Genomic DNA, 17,628 nt, shown 5'->3' with positions numbered 1-17,628 from the left:
TGTGGCGCACAGGCTTAGTTGCTCTGTGGCACGTGGGATCTTCCCAGACCAGGGCTCGACCGTGCCCCCTGCATTGGCAGGCGGATTCTTAACCACTGCACCACCAGGGAAGTCCCGGTTTGCCTACTTTTGAAACTTCTGATGTTGTACAGAATCATAGAGTTCATATTCTTTTGTGTCTGGATTTGTTGTGTGTGTGTGTGTGTGTGTGTGCGCTCAACATTATCTTTTTAATGCTAATCCATGTGGCATAAGACTCTGGTTTGTTCATTTTCATTCCTGAATCATTTTCATTCCACTTACCTATTTTATTGCTTTGGAACATTTTACTGATCCTGGACATTTGGGTGGTTTTTAGTTTGGGGCGATTACAGACAATGCTGCTGTGAACATTCTTGTACATATATCCTTGTGCACATATGTGTGAGTTTCTCCACAGCTGTGATTCTCAAACTTCAGTGTGCATGAAAATAGTCAAAAGCCTATTAAAATGCAGATTCCTGGTCCTTCTCCCTAAAGATTCTCATTCAGTTAAGTGTAGGGTACTGCCCATACAATTTCATTTCCAACAAATTGCTAGGTGATAATAGGAGGAAGTTGAAAACAACTTAAATGTCAGGTAAAGGAGGAATGGATAAGTAAATCATGGAATATTGTACAATTATTCAAATAAAGACAGTAGCAACATGAATAAATGAATTGATATGATGTATTAATGAATTAGTATAATGCTAAGTGAAAAAAAACCAGAACACAATGAACTTCCGTTCGTTAAAAGACACCACGATAGGGCTTCCCTGGTGGCGCAGTGGTTGAGAGTCCGCCTGCCGATGCAGGGGACATGGGTTCGTGCCCCGGTCTGGGAGGATCCCACGTGCCGCGGAGCGGCTGGGCCCGTGAGCCATGGCCACTGGGCCTGCGTGTCTGGAGCCTGTGCTCCGCAACGGCAGGGGCCGCAGCGGTGAGAGGTCCGCGTCCCGCAAAAAAAAAAAAAAAAAAAAAAAAAAGACACCACGATACAGTGAAAAGACAAGTCCCAGTGAAGAGAAGATATTTCCACACATATCAGTGACAAAGGAACGGTATTCAGAATAGGTAAAGGACAGATAACACAACAGAAAAAGGGGCAAAAGATTTGAACAGGCATTTCCTAAAGTATAAATCCAAATAGCCAATAAATATTTGAAAATGTATTTAACATCTATGGATAATCAGGAAAATGCAAATTAAAACCACAAAGGAGGGCTTCCCTGGTGGCGCAGTGGTTAAGAATCCACATGCCAATGCAGGGGACATGGGTTCGAGCCCTGGTCCAGGAAGATCTCCCATGCCGCAGAGCAACTAAGCCCGTGCACCACAGCTACTGAGCCTGCGTTCTAGAGCCCATGATCTGCAACAAGAGAAGCCACCGCAATGAGAAGCCCATGTACTGCAACGAAGAGTAGCCCCCGCTTGCCACAACTAGAGAAAAGCCTGCGCACAGCTACAAAGACAATGCAGCCCAAAATAAAATAAAATTAATTAACTAAACAAAACAAAACGCACAGAGGAATACCACTGCACACCCAGTAGACTGGTTAACATTTAATTTGGACAAAGTCAAGTGTTGGTAAGAAGGTGGAGCAATAGGAACTTTCAACTGCTGCTGATGGGAATGTAAAAGTGGTACAGCCACCTTAGAAACTGACATTATCTGGTAAAGGTGTTACAACTTCAAACCCTATAACACAGAAATTCCACTCAAAAGCATGCATTCTGGGTCGAGTATCAGCAAACTTTTTCTGTCAAAAACCAAACAGTAACTATTTTAGGCTTTCACGGCCAAATGATCTCTCACAACTACTCAACTCTGCTGAGCACTAATGCAGCCATAGACAGTACATAAAGAAATTAGCACAACTGTGTGCCAATAAAACTTTATTTATGGACACTGAAATTACAAAGAGAAAATAATTATCTCTGTGAGAAAAAAAATAGATGCGTTAGAAAAATCCTGGAAGGAATATACAGTAACGATAATAGCAGTTATGAATATGGGTATTTTTTTCTTTTTTCTATTTTCTAAACCTTTGGTAATATGGTTATATAAATTTATAGTAAAAATATAAGTTAAAGAGCCACTTCCTATTAGCAACTGACTCCTGTTTTCAGTACCTGCCGTGTGTCCGGCCTGTGTCCAGCAAGATGCTAAATGCCTTACATGTGTGATCTCATTTAATTCCCAGAGCCCTTGTGGAATGAGTGTTTTTAGATTATTGTCTCCTCATGAATGAGAAGTGGAGAAGGGGGCTTAGAGGTAGAGGAACTTCCCCCAAGTCACAAAATGAGAGGCAGAGCTGATGCACGGACGCAGATCTGCGACAGTCTGTGGTCTTCACCACTGCACCAGCCTGCTTCCACCTGCTAGAGAAGCACGGCATCTTTCAGAAGGAAACGGGTTTAAAGATGGTTAAAATGCAGTTCTGCTCAGAAGAAAGTAGGTCGTTAGCCTTTAGACCCCTCGGGCCCGGTGCCTCTGATTCTCAACCCCATCTCACGTGAACAAGCCGGGTGATCTTAGATGGTGCCCCGATCCTGCTGTGCCCCAGCTTATTCTTCTGTCAAGTGCAATAAACACAGCCCACCTCAGAGGTTGTTGTATTGATTAATGAGATAATATATATCCCATGTCCTTCAAAAGAGAGGCACTTGTTAATTTATTTCCCTCCACCCAAGGACACAGGAAAGTTTAAAAAGCCCCAGCCTTTTCCTGTCACTTGGCCTCTGGTTATTGTCCTGGGTGTAATGGAGTGGAAAACTCTATACATGTCTCACTCTGACAGTGAATTTCTAATCTTAGAAAACTTAATGGTTTTTGTCAACCTGATTGTCCAGTGAGAGCGGATTAAGAGAATGACTTCCTTGTCACTGGGAAGTTGACTTGCTTCACAGCGTTTTTCCTGGTGCCGGTGGGATGCATGATCGATACAACACAGACCTAAATACTTACCTGTGGTTTCGGGGCTGAGGACAAAGGTTGGGTGTTCCCTTTAAGTGCGTTCCTCCATTTCCACATAGACCCAGGCGGGATGTGCATTAAAGCAGTTTAGGCAGATGACCCGCGACTCTGCAGTCTGAGGGGCAGACCAGAAATTGAACAGTGGCTTTCTCTTGACCAGCGAAGCAGAGGCCCCTCTGGCTGAGGCTGGGTTTGTCTTTTCTGCTCTGTCTTTCCCGCCTGGGAAAGGAAGGTCCATTAGTTACTGTTTGTGCTACAGGGGAAGGATGGCCTTGCTTTTTTCTGTACCAGGACTTCCCAGACAATGCACCGGAGCAAAAATGGGTGATGACTGCTAATGAACACTTGGTTCCAAATCCCTGCCCACTGCCCGCCAAGGGCCAGGAACATCTCTCACACCAGGCTACCCTCTACAGCAGATGGAACTGAGGCAGCCTCCGCCAGAATTTTATCACCCAGGGAAACTCCTGCCCCGTGCAGGAAAGCTCTCTCAGTCCTGGAGGGCAAAACAAAGCCCTATTTTATTTGAGGCACTTAAAATGATGTCACTTCCTCAGGGATGTCATCTCTGACCTTTCCGATGAGGCAGGTCCCCTGTACTTTTTCTTCATGATAATTATTCTAACTAGAAATAAATCAATATTTACATCAATTAGAATGTAAGCTTCCTGAAGGCAAAGGTGTCTGCCTGCTTTGTTCACTGCTGAACCGCAGTGCTTGGAAACATTTTTGGCAGGCAGTAGGTACTCAATAAGTATTTGTTAAATATATTAACTAATAAATCTATATAATTGCTAGTTTATGACCTGTCTCCCCTATTTATGACTAGAGCCCCCATGGAAGAAGGAACCGTGTCTATCTCATTCACCGTGTATTCTGAGGACCTAGAACAGAACCTGGCACATAGGAGGCGCTCAATAAACACTGAAGGAATAATAAAGTACTTAAAAATGTTTACATTGAATTAATGGTAGTAATTTTATTCATGTAATAAAATGGTAATACAGTTATTTTAGAAAAAGAAAGTAAAGTAAAAGACACATCTCCCACCACTGTTAAACAGCTACTTTAATTATTTTGATGTTTTTCCTTTCAGAGTTTTTCACTTGTGTGTTTTATACATAATTTTAATCAGGTAGCTTTAAGTGCACTTGTGTGCACCCACCCCCACCCCCACACACATTAACAACTGTCCAGGTGGCAGGGATTTTTATGAATTTAAGAGCAGGAACGGAGGCCTGGATGAATAATGTCTTTCTTATTTTTATAATTAATTGTTGGTCCTACATTGGGATTGATAGCATCACGGGAACAGCTAGCGAGAAGCATTGCTCACTAAAGGTTTACCCCTGAGGTCAAGGCAAATCTGGCTATGGAAAATATTTGCAGGTTAGAAATAATCCAGAGGAAAATGCTTTATTTTTATGCTTACAAATCAGGGAAACTTGCCATGGCCGTTACTAAACATAAACTGGTTATAAACACCACAGTGGGCTTAGCAGCTCAGGGCTCATTTCTCAGGCTTTTTTATTTGGATCATTATGTGGAAATCAACCCAGTTTCTATCTTTAAGCCCCTAGTGATACAGTGCCAACAAGTGACTTTGACTGTATTTATAGAAGTGAGGAAACCACTGTATACTTTAAAAAACAAAACAACACCCTGTTCCGTTATATTCAAAATACCTTTCTAAACTTTTAGAGGGAAAAGTGTCTACTCCCTGTAAGGGGAAGCCTGTAATAGCAGAAAACCTGTTAGTTTACAATGAGAAAAATTCATGTGAATTACTTATTGATAAATAAGGTAGGCAGGAAGTTGAGTGAACAAATTACTCATCTATTGCTGGGGGACCACTTTGGGGCTTGGATACAGACTCTGTCTTGACTGGGAGGAAAAAGGTTGATCTTAATCTTTATCTTTTGTCTTTTATACCTGTTCCTTATTTGCAATAGAAAACAGGAGTAAAGGGTGAAGAGAGGGGATTTATTTGAGATTAATAAAACAGCACTCCTTCAGGAGATGGTCTAGTGGAAAGGCAGAGGAACTGGGTGCCGGTTCTAGCTCGGTGGCCACCGTAGTGTGTGAACCCAGTCACCTTTCTGGGGACTAAGGATGACGAAGACTTCATACCGCCTTCACAGAGTTGTTGGGGGGATCAGATAAAACCCTGACTGTAGAAGCCCTTGAGAACATGTAGTCAAATGTTTTTAAAATGAGCGGTAAGGCTCAACATTGCAGGAGGAAGCCATACTATTGAAAAGCCTGGATGAGGAACTTTGACATCTGAGCTACAGCAGCCGTATAGGAGACAAGCTGAGAACAAGCTGAGAGCTTGGGACTTTTGCGCACTGGAGGCACTGAGAGATGAAGAGAGTGTAGTTTTCTCAAGCAGTCAAAGGATTGCCCGAGTACTTGATAACAGTTGAGTTAAATGGGAAAAAGCATCCGTATCTGTTTCTACTTCTTTAATTTTTTCCTTTCTGTGACACTGATGTATTTGTAAAACAAAGATGGGAAGAGAAGATGAGCATTTATGCAAAAATTCTAAGAAAATTAGATTTCTAGGGTTAAATAGTAAGTTTTATCTCATTTTCCCCAGTTGTAATAACTGAAACTGCTGGATCTGATAAACAGTATATTCCCTTCAAACAGGCTTATTTTTTTTTTTTTTGGTACGCGGACCTCTCACTGTGTGGCCTCTCCTGTTGTGGAGCACAGGCTCCGGACGCGCAGGCTCAGCGGCCATGGCTCACAGGCTTAGCCGCTCCGCGGCATGTGGGATCTTCCCAGACCGGGGCATGAACCCGTGTCCCCTGCATCGGCAGGCAGACTCTCAACCACTGCACCACCAGGGAAGCCCCAAACAGGCTTATTGAATTCACTTATCCATTCAACAAATATGTATTGCATCCAGCTGAATGTCCATGGGGTAAATAATTAACTTCTCTAGGGCAGGTCTTAAAGCCCCATGTCTACTGGGCATTGCAAAGATCCACAAGATGAAACTAAAAAAGAAATTGCAAGATCAAAGTACCATTCAGAATTCAGAAAAGAAACATCAAATGTAATAGCAGGGACTGATGGCTACATGTTTCCCTCTCCTTCCTGGACACACAGATAGACTACATTTCCCAGTCCCCCTTGCATATGGCTACAGCCACAGGACTGTATTCTAGTCAGTGGAATGAGAAGCTGTACATCACTTTCAAGCCTGGCCCATAAAACCCTCCCACACAATGCTCTTTCCTTGTCCAGGTGGCTGGAACCCAGAGGACCTCACATGTTGAAGATGGCAGAGCCTCCATCAGTCTGGATCCCTGAACGACTGCACAGAAGAAGCCTGACCTGTGAGCTGTTCGCCAAGCCAGTGCCATTATGAGAAGAAGAAGTCAATCTCGATTATTTGGGGTCATTAGGCATTTGGGGTCTGTTGGTTCAGCAGTTATCCTAATTTAACTAATACATATGGCAACTGAGTCTTCACCTTATGGGCCTGTAAGAAGGAAGAAATCAGGAACAGTATCAGAGATTTATCAGCAATGGGTGCTTTTGCTAACTGTCATTAAAAAGTTCAAAGGCTTTGGGGTTCTCAGTCTGATTGTCCCAGGGACTTGCCTCCTAGTAGAATCATCTACACTTTTCTTTGCCTTGGTACTTCCATGGCAAGAGAGCGTATAGATAGACACATAGATACATAGATAGATATAGTTATATAGATATAAAGATATTTTTGAAGGTAAAGTATAAACATTATGTCCAAAATAGTAGCAATCTATTAAACTCTTTCAAGAGCAGATGGATGGAGATATGAAAGCAGGATATAATGTATCAGGAAGAACCTGATTTTCTATATCTCTGATCATTGCTCTGCCAACCCAACCCTGCCAGGGTACCCACAAAAATGTCAGGCATCTGTAGCCTGAGCCTTACTCAGGCCCTGGTCAGTGGGAGCCTGGCCTCATACTATACCAGGAACCTGCTATCTATCAGTGAGCACATGGGGTCTGGAAATAGGCTCTCTTCAGCTGCTTCAGCCTTGGGTTAGGATGCTTTGGTTGAAAGTGATAGAACACTCAAACCAAGCTGATTTCTGCTAATAGGGAGGAATTTACTGATATATGCAACTGAAAGCCCAGGGGCAGGGGCTAGCTCCAGGCACAGCTGGATTCAAGGACTCCAACAACGTCCTTAGAAACTGTCTCCTCTTTATTCTGCTGTTTATCATCCTCCAGTCTTGGCTTTGCCTGGTCCCAAATGGCTGCAGCAACATCAGCTACCTAAGGTGACTGCTCTTCTCTGAACCAATCCCAGTGGCCAGGGAGGCACAGTGCTTTGATTGGCCAGGTGTGCTCATATGGTCTACTCTGGCAGCTGGATGTGGGAACTCTACACAAAGTGCAGGGACTGAGAGTAGGGAGGAGATGGCTTCCCAGGGGGATATCAAGGGCTATTACCAAGAAAGGGGGGATGGGTGCCAAAGAGGCAAACCACACTGGGTACCGAGAGGTTCAGGTCACGGCCCTGTGCTGTTCGTTCATGCCTCCTTGCTCCCTGTGGTGCTAACCCACCTCCCTGGCCCTTCTAGGACCTAGGAAGAGAGACTGGAGCCCTAGTTCTGAACCCCAGCAGCAGGCTACAAATCCTGTCCCACTTGCTGAACCCTCCCTCCCCCAGGTCTGTTTTCTAGGTTTCCCCAATCCTGCAGGAGACCGGGGGCAGGGATGGGCAGCTCTGGGCTCTATAGTAGAATTCCTACCTGTGGATCTTGTTTCTGGCTTCTCTCACTGCTCTGCTCTCTGATCTCTGGTGCCATCCTGTCCCCATACACCATTCTGCCCACTCCATCAGGTTGCGCTCCTTGGTCATTATCATCTGCCTATATTGCACTTGGGTTTTGCTCACACTCTTTTGGACTTAACTGGCAAGTTCTCAAGAGATGAACTTCCATCTGGTTGGTCTCGTGGTGGTTCTGGATCCTGCCTTCCCCCTTCTCCCAACCCCAGTCCCACCTGCTCCCACAACCAGCCCTGCTCTACACTCAAGCCACCTCTAGACCCCATCGGCCCTATAGGCTCACAGGATGTGAGGCCTGGGCATTCAGCAGCCCTGAGAAGGACAGTCAAGTGTCCTCTGGACCACCTTGAGCCAGGGGGATAGTCTCTAGAATTGTGCTAGAGCTCTGACCTTGTGACTCTTCTCTGGCCTTGTAGAGTGGGAAGACTGGTGCTGTTTGGAGATCTGAAAATAAAATCACTTTTAATGCAGATGTGTCTATAGCTTGTCGGTGTACAGGCCTGGAGACAGCTCCTGCACAGAAAACATCCTGGCCCTGAGCTGCTGGAATGACAGAAGTATTATGGATTCCCCAGAGGCAGGATGGGAGCCATCCCACATGGGGCAGGGTCTCCATCATCAATCTTGGGGGAATTCAGGACATTTCAGGGGTTGGTTTTCCATGAAAACCATCTTGAAGAAACTTTCAGGTTTCAGGGAAAAGGGAATAAATGTTCTTTATTTGGAAACTAATGGAGACACTTATAAAGATAATGATAATTGTATTTATTGGGCCTTTTCTAACATGTTCCAGGCACCGTTAGGAGCCCTTTACATATCTCATTGCCCTGAATCCTTACAACACTTCGATGAGATGGTATTATAATCCCTACCTTTTATAGGTAAGAGGATGGAAGCATGGGAAGGCAAAATCATGTATCCACAGTTACACAACTAGTGAGTGACAAAGGACTAGGGTTCAAACACAGCTAGTCTGACACTAGGGGCTACATCAAAGTGCTTAGTTTTAGAAAAGGCTCAGGCTATATAAAGGGCTTAGATGAACTCGGGGACAGTCCCAGGTAGAAAATGCCAAAGCAAAGCAGACACGTCACTAGGAATAGACAACAGGTTGTCAGGCTGGTCCTCACCCGGAGTCTAGGCTCAGCCAATGTCACATACAGGGAGAAAGACAGACCAGAGACACCAGTGCTCAGAGTCAGGTTGCCAAGGTCTGAATAACAAGGGCAGGAGGCCCGGGGCTGGGCAGGCAGGGCCAGAGAGAAAGGTGATCTGCCAGGAGCCGACTGACCTGGCTCCAGACATGTGGGTGTTTCCTTCCTCCTGTGTGTATCTTGGCTCACAGTTCAACCCCTTTGTACTGAATCTGGACCTCAAAGCATAGTTCGCGGTGGGTTGGAAGGGGGCAGAAGTGGTCAGCCAGAGCTCAGAGACCACATCAAAGTATTTTGTGGGCTGAGTGTCCCGAGGGGGCCAAACAATGCCAGGGGAACTCACTGGAATATTTAAGGTGTGTGCAGAAGAGAGAAATGGGAAACAAGAAAGTGAGAATTCGAAGGGCAAAAAAGGAGAAAACTGAGGCGATTGTGATGGGAGGCCAGAGACTCACACTTTGACAATTACTGCCTTGCCCTGCAGTGCTGCCCCCAGAAACCTGTGCAGGGGTTGGGGTGGGAGGGTAGGCTGTACTGGACAACCTGGGCTTCCTTCCCCCAGTTTGTCCACTCTTTTGAATGAGTTTTGAGTACAAAATATCTCTCCCTAAGTAGGAAGAGCTCCGGTAATAAGATGCCCAGAGTTAGTTATGACACTCAGGCCTCTCGTAGGAAGGAAATATTTTTTTATGCCATCGTAAAACTGCCCAGCTCACCTAAACCTGCTGTGGAAATGGTGGCTCTGAGGACAGAGTGGAGATAAGGGCATCTGACCTGAAGCTGAGGCAGAAGGGAAAGTCAGGGACCCAGGTCCCCTCCCAGCCAAGAGTCAAACTGGCTTTTCTACTGCGCCCGAGTCAGCAGGAAGCAACACACAGCAGTCAGGGAGGGAAATGAAAGGACAAATGGGGGTCCCTGGCCTAGGTCCAGCCCTGTCCAGAGGAATGAAGTCTGCGAAAGCCTCTCAGGGACCAGTCTTCTCCCCGGGGGCAGGTGTGGTTGGGTGGGGGCAGGTGTCCACGGACAGCTGCCCTGAACTCTCTGCTTAACTGGAGCGCCTCGTCCTAGCTCCCGCCTAAGGTAAGCAAACGTAGGTCTGCCAGGCCGTGTCCACAGACCTCTCCCTCAAACGAGAGGCATCGCAGCATCTGAACTCTGGAGGCAGGAAGACCTCTGTCCAAATGTCACTCTGCCATTTCTAGCTGAGTCATCCTGGATGACTGCCCATCTCTGAGCCTCTGTTCCCTCATCTGGGAGTTGGGGGAAACAGTACCCATCTCACAGTGCTCTGAGGCTCAGAGCCACAGAGTGCAAAGCACCGCCGGTGAAGCTCAAAGCGTTGTATCTAAAAATATAATTACACAATTGTCCCAGCCAGAGCCTTAATGGTACGTTTCCTTCCAGAGATACAGCTTTGAGGGTCTTTCTCACACAGAGAAAGAGATGGAGACAGAGATGAATAAGGCAGGGGCCTGCCCTCCAGGGCTCACAGCAAGCCCGGGAGATGAGACAGGCAGACACCTGATTAGAATCGGCGCTAAAAGACCTGAGATGCATGAGCAGCAGACTCTAGGGAGTCGGTGTAGGATCTGAGCCTTGAAGGGTGAGCAGGATATTATGGGATAGGTAATATCCTATAGGGAATAATAGGGAATAGGGAATAATATCCCTATTCCTGTGGGATAGGAAATATCCATTTCCCCCTAAAATAGAGGGAGGACATTTTAGGAAGAAGGAACCACATGAACGAAAAGTACAGTGATTGAATATGACCCAGAATATTGGGAACACAGTGAATGGTCTAAAGGGCTGGCGAACATGGTCCGTAATGGGCAGTGGCAAGAGGGAGGTGAGAAAGGCAAGCTGGTCAACATTTAGAAGTGGTTAATATAGCTGAAAATGACCCCATAAAACAGTGAATGCTATCCCAGAGGACTTTCTGCGATGGAAATGTTCTGTATTAGCACTGTCCAATATGGTAGCCGCTTGGTCACATGTACCTATCGAGCACCTAACATGAAGCTAGTATGACTGAGAGATGACGTTTTTGTTTTATTTAATTGCAATGTAAATTGAAGTAGCTACATGTGGCTGGTGGCTACCATATTGGACAGCGCAGCCATCAAACTTACGACAATAAATTCAAGCATGTAGAGGGAGCCCTCAGGGTCCCCACCTTGCAGTCCTGTCCTCAGCCCATAAAACGGGGGCTCCCACACCCGCCGTTGCTACAGTTGCGCAGCCAAGTGGATGAGACGGGCTGAAACATAGCCTGTTTCCTGCTTGCCAAGCCGTGCCCCCCGATGTGGCTGTGTCTGCTTGGAGGAAGGGGCACCTTTCTTACAAAGGTGTTAGGCGGGCTAGCAGCAGCCCTTTTTCTGTCCGCAATGGCCTGTCTGCAGGCAAAGTCAGGTTTCCTCTCTGCTTCTACTTCCTGGAGCTGCCGGGCCAGGTGAGCGCAGCAATGCTCCCACAAGGCGATGAGGCATTCTCATTAAGGCTGTCAGTATCCGCTTCTGTCCTGCAGCCGTAACTGTCTGCAAGCAGATTCCTTGGCCTGAACTCGGGAAGAAGTAATGGGAGGCTCCGACTCTGGTCAAGGTTAAAAGGGAGGTCATTATTCAGCTTTACCAGCAATAAAGCATATATCATAGTTTAGTCCCCACTTTGCTTCCTGGTCTAGTTCTCAGTTGTTTCTAATATAAAAGGGAGGAGGAGGAAAGGTAAGCCATTATGTTCCTTCAGAACCTGCTCGCCTCCCAACCAATAGGACATGGACACGCTTTCTAGTCTGGAATACAAAACAGTAACGTATTCATGAGCTGACATGTCCATTCATGATGTCCTGCTCTAGAACATAGGCACAGACTTTCTGAGTTGGAAGGAATATTGAATTCTAAAATCTCATCATATGATGAGGAAAATTTGGTCCCAGAGAAGTTTGATGAACTGCTCGAGGCCATGCAGAGATCAGAGGCAGATAGGACTGGATCCCAGTTCTTCTGACTCAGACAGGTCCTAATTATAAAACTCAGATTGCAAACTGGTGGCTAAGGGTTAAAGTTAGCTTGCTGTTTTTGTTGTTGTTGTTTTAATGTACACAGTGTTGGCCCATGCAGGGTTTAAAAAATATTTCTGAATCATTTGCCTATACTTAAAAATCAGATGAATTCGCTTTGAAATCCAGATTAGCTATCATTTTTAGGCCTGTAATTCCACATGGCAACAAAGGCCTGTAGCGAAGTAGTGCCTGGCCCTGCCACAAAGAGAGGTAAACGGGAGAAAGGAGACGTGTGGACCATTTCAGAAACTGATCCTCCAAAGCCATCTAACTGGATCCCAAATGAATATAAGCTGCTTTTAAAATGCCTGGTTAGTAATTTGTTACTGCTTATTTTAAGGACTTAGAGTTTCAGTTTGTAGAAGTTTAAACAAAATATAGATCTTAGAAATCACCTGGTTGAGCCCATTCTTTTTACAGATGAGTTTCATGGATCTAAACCATCACGTGTCTAAGCCTGCTGATAAAACAGGGTCACAGGGTGTTGTAACCAGGTAGGATTTGATTGGCTCCCTTGGCTCCAGCTCTGTAGGGGTTCCAGGTCCATCACATGTCCCCCTAAAGTAGTTTTGGGAAAAAATTCCTAGGGATATTTCTTGTGGACTCACATGTATTAACAGTACTGATGTCTGCAGCAAACACACTGATGTCCAACTCAGCACATAATAGGCATTCATTCAATAAATGTGTTGAACAAGTGAACAAATGAGTATCAAATGATATCAAAATTGGGTGTAGCTTCCTTATACATGTTGCCATTTTCAGTACATAATCTTTTCAGATTAATATTAATGAATCTTGGCAAAATACGGGTATCTATGGCAATTATAATCTGCTTTTTATAAATAGATGCAACATTGCTCTGATTTGGAGAAGTAGAGAATCAGAGCACTGGTGTTATATTTTTCAGGATGTATTTTGCAGTCTCATAAAATATGAATATTTTAATTGCCCCAAAATAAAACTTAAATAAATCTTAACTTCACTAGGAAGGAAATCAGTGAACAAAACAAAACGAAACCATGCTGCTGCCCAAACTAAGGCAACCATGTTTTGAAGCCACCAGTGCCATCTTTGCTCACAGCCGAGGAGCTGACCCCAAAGTCTTGTGTCTTGTTATCCCCTGGATATTTCAGTGAAAAACCCTTGATTCTACTTTCAGTCGCTCTCTTAATTATAGCTCTCTTGTTCTAGGACTCCACTGTGGGTGCCATAGTTGTCCTCAGAAATAATTCTGCCCTCTCTCCACTGTTACCCATTGTCTTTGAATGAGACAAATGTCCCTCAACTTCGCCTCTCCCTGGGACAAGTCGTCTTCTGAGAAGTAGTTTGGTCCTGCAGGTAATTAAATCCTGGGGAGGGGAGGGTGCCCCACTGGTCCTCCAGACTGCTTCCAACAAGTCTGGACCCAGCTTAAGCTACTTTGTCTATTACATAAAGATGGTAACACATTGGAAAGAAAATGACACAAGTGCTTTGCTCCTTCTTTGCTGCTGTCTAGTAGAGCAGCGTGGGGTCCTTGCTTAGCATTTGGTGGGCTCCACTTAACAGAAGGATATCCCTGGTCTTGATCACTGTCCGAAAACAGGTTCTACCACTTCCATAGCCTTTGGCAATTGAAAGCTTTTTTCTCCGTAAACATCAATAGACTGGAGAGAAATCTCCACAGTGAAAACCTCTTTTTAATTTTTAAAAATTAAGTCTCAGGTGGCATTTTGGGACAGAGGGGCAATAAATTACAATTTACCATGTGCCAGGAATCATACCAATTCTATATCTTATTAAATCCTCACAACAGCCTGGAGAGGACCTTATGATCTCCACTGAGAGAGGAGAAGTGGAGGTGGAGAGAGGAGGTGGCTTGCCTGTGTAAAGGGCTGAGCCAGAATTCAAATTCAGGTTTTTCTAATTACAAAGCTAGTGTCCCTTTCTTAGTGTTGGCCCTCCAGAGGCATTTTTTTCTTCAAAGCACCCCAAATCACACAATAGAGCCTCCTTCTCTGTGTGTCACCACTGGGAGCTCATAAAACACCATATTCCCACCATAATCTGAGACTCTGCAAAATGCACATACAGCTAACTGGGAAAATATAATATTTGAATCATCCTGTAGAGAGAACCTCAAAGCAATAGTCAGCCCATGACAAATGCCATTCTGATCGCCCAGCCCAAGGCTCAGCCTAAAACTTGCTGCAGGGTGTCAGTCTAAAGATAACCCAAAAGGTCTCATAGCTTCCTGGTTGTTAAAACAACAACTACAGTAGCAGGAATTGAGACCTAAAGATCAGCGGGGTAGAAATGAGGAAGGAAATGGCATGTTAAATGACTATTTTTCCCCAACTGGCCCTGTTCTTTCTAGATATAGTCCCAGAACTTGCATAGTTACAGTGGGAGAATTTGATCAATCAAATGCTGAAAGTTTTCTACCAAATTCGAGGCTGTTCAAATCTTGATGTACTTTGAATTCTGGAGTACAGTAGAATTCCTAGGAGATTTATGCTTCTATCTCTGTTAGGCTGGTTTGACACAAATACCCCCTTAGGAGGCCCTTCCCAAGCCACTACGTAAACTCTCCTAGGCCAGCAGTAAAGAGAGTGTGTTCTCGTAGTCCTCTGCCCTCCAAGGATCTCATCTTAATTCCCTCCTCTTCTTTTTGTCCCTTTCTGGTTTCATCAATTCATTGTCACTTTGGTTCTTTCTCCCTCTCTCTTCCCACTTTTCTACTTCAGATCAAAGGAGTTCCCCACTTCCCCACTTCTGAATTTGCTCCCTGGAAGGCAAAGCACGTTAATTTCCCACCTCCTTTTCAAGGCACACAGGGCGCTCCTTAGCCAAATAAAATCTCCTCTTCTCCCACTCCCCCACCCCCGACACACCCTTGCCCAGAGCGATTTCAGGCTCTCAGGTTGTAGTAGGAGAAAAGGTTTAGTCTGATGTGGTTAAGCCAGTCATCACTGCATCTTCAGATTCTCAGCCCCAAACCACTCTCCGGTACATCACTCTCACTTTCCATTTCTCTGGATTATCTTTCATCTGTTCACCACTAACCCTCACAGCCTCAAGCAAGGCTGAAGCTGGGGCCAGAAGGGTGGTACGCTTCCTTTCCTGGTTGAAATGCTGACTGCCGTGGCTAAGCCATTCCCTTTAGGGCTCATTACAGGGAACAAGAGAAAGAGAAAGCAAGAGTGAGGGGGGCTGCAATGACTGTTGTTACATGGTTTCCCTTAAGCCCCAGAAATAGAAAGCCAGACTTCCGACTTGCAGAGCCCCCCTGCAAACCACCAGACCACACTGCCAGATAAGAAAAATGTTCGATTGTGTCATATTTCCTTCATCAGCGCCAGTTTCTGAAAATGTCCCTGAATTTCAGAGAGCCTCGTCATGATCCTAAGATTTAGAGAAGATGGAAGAGGGAAGAACAAGGTATCAGATCTCTCTCTTTTCTGGTATAAATTTATTTTTAACCACAGAAGTAAAGGAAAGAAAATATTATGAGAGATTAGTCATGAACTAACTTTGTTTGCAAGAGAAATTTCTTATTTGCAAGAGAAAGAAATGAATTGGACATCAACAGGCGTTGAGAAAGGGAATCTGCTAGCTTAAAAAAACATGTCCTTGGCCTTTTCAATTCACGTGTGTTCATTTATTGAGTACCTACTGTATGCCAAGCGCTGTGCTTGTTGCTGCAGATCCAAAGAGGGTGAGGCACCTGCTTACAGAACCAGGAAGCTGGACTAGATTCAGATTCACCTAGATTCCAACTCCTGTGCTCCACACCACCTGCACCACTAAAATAATTTTGCTTCCCTCTCCCAGAGCAGCCTCGGCAGGCGCCTGTGTTGTCAGCTGCTGCAGCAAGAATGATGGCCGGGGTGTTGACAAGCTCCCAATTGTAAGGTAGGAGGTACCGTGAGAGATCAGCTAGGAAAGATATCTTTGGACCAGGGTGGGCTGTTAATGCTTGGAAAAGACTTGGGGGTGAGGCCTAGTGAGCTGTCACCCTGGGGTAGGGCCTGGCCCAGCAGATAGACAACGCAGGCAGGGGAATCAGGTGACAGGCAAGGCCCTTGTGGGGAAGCAGCCATTTCAGGGGACAGCAACAATAGCATGGAAGCCAGGACCTCAGGAGCTGGTGAGCTCACTAGGGGTTGGGGCACAAAGAAGGGAGAGCCTAGTGTGACCCCAAAGACCAGGATCAAAGAGGCCGGGCCAGGAGAGCTGCTGATAGCAGCCTTGTGGTGAAGATAAAGGATGGAGAGACAGGAGTCAGGAGTCTCTTTTATTCAGCCAATACGGAAACAACTACTTATGAGTGACTTCTGTATGCCTATAGCTGTTCCAGGCCCTGAGGGGTTCAAAGCAAGAATCAAGTTAGAATTACACATCCAATTAAGAGATGATCAAATCCATACCCTGAAATCACTGCTGGGTGAGACAATACTGCGATAGGCACTCGCCTCAATCGACACAAGCGCTTTCCTTGCCTCATCTCATTGAATCCATCCAACAACGCTGCAAGGTGGGGACTCTCGTCCCGGTTTTAGAAATGAGGGTGCTGAGGTTCTGAGCCAGCTAGTAAGTGGCTGAGCCAGGATTCAGATCCAAGTCTGTGTGAGCCTCTGAACTTTCTGGTATAGCCTGCAGCATCCCTGTACTGGAATAATACGGTGCCGCATTAAGCAAGAGGGAAAAGTAGATACTTACGGGCTGAAAGTGCAGGGAGAAGTTCAAAGGGAGGAGCCCTAGTAGAGGAGAGGGCGCTATGCATGCACAGGGTCAAGGATGGCTTCTTGGAATCGGACGGTCTTTTGGAGCTGGGTCAAAGCTGTAGATCATAAGTCTTCTCCACTTTCTGAGCCAGAGAAGGAGGGTCTGAGTTAGGACTTGGGCTGCTGTCTGCGCAGCAGGGTGGCCCTGCCCTGAAGACGCAGGGGAGCCACACAGAGCACATGTGGTGTGAGAGCTCACGGCAGGAACCATGCTCCACCCTGTCAGACAGACACCCAGGCGGCCCACAGGCCCAGCCTCTGAGCCATGGGCTTACAACACCCCCAAAGAACAGCAACTGGCCTCGAGCAGAAGGGTGAAGGAAACCCCCCCTCAGCCCCAGGCCGTGGAGGGGGGCCTGGCTGTCCACAGGGCCTGCCGGTGTCCTGGCAGAGAGAGGAGGTGGCACAGGCACCAGGCCCTAGGTTGCCAGGGCCTCCCAAGAAGGAACAGGTGCAAAGCAGGGCAATTAGTTGAGAAGGCATCCGGGGGGCAGGTGGCCTAGACCTGACTGGGGGAGCCACCAGGGTTACACCCTCTGCGGGTGAGTAGGCTTGATTTACTCTCCGATGAATGGAGCGTTGCAAGGGAACTTTTCTCTTCTTCGAGGAGCCAGATGAAGCGATCATTAGATTTGGGTTTTAAAATAAAACAGTTCTGAAGGGGGCACAAGCCCTCAAGCTTCCCCGGGTGTACTTGGCACTCTGGCTTCTCTCCGTGAGGAAGGAAGAGCGTCTGCTCATGCGCTGTGACTTGGAGGGGTCCCACGGTGAGTCAGGCGCTCTATGTGTGTGCCCCGTGATTACAATGTCCTGAGGAACTGCTAATTTACTCATGTAATGTGTTCCTCTACA

This window comes from Phocoena sinus, chromosome 8, assembly GCF_008692025.1.
Source record: "Phocoena sinus isolate mPhoSin1 chromosome 8, mPhoSin1.pri, whole genome shotgun sequence".
Lineage (NCBI taxonomy): Eukaryota > Metazoa > Chordata > Mammalia > Artiodactyla > Phocoenidae > Phocoena > Phocoena sinus.
The sequence above is the reverse complement of the archived record's forward strand: the minus strand, read 5'-3'. Positions refer to the sequence as shown.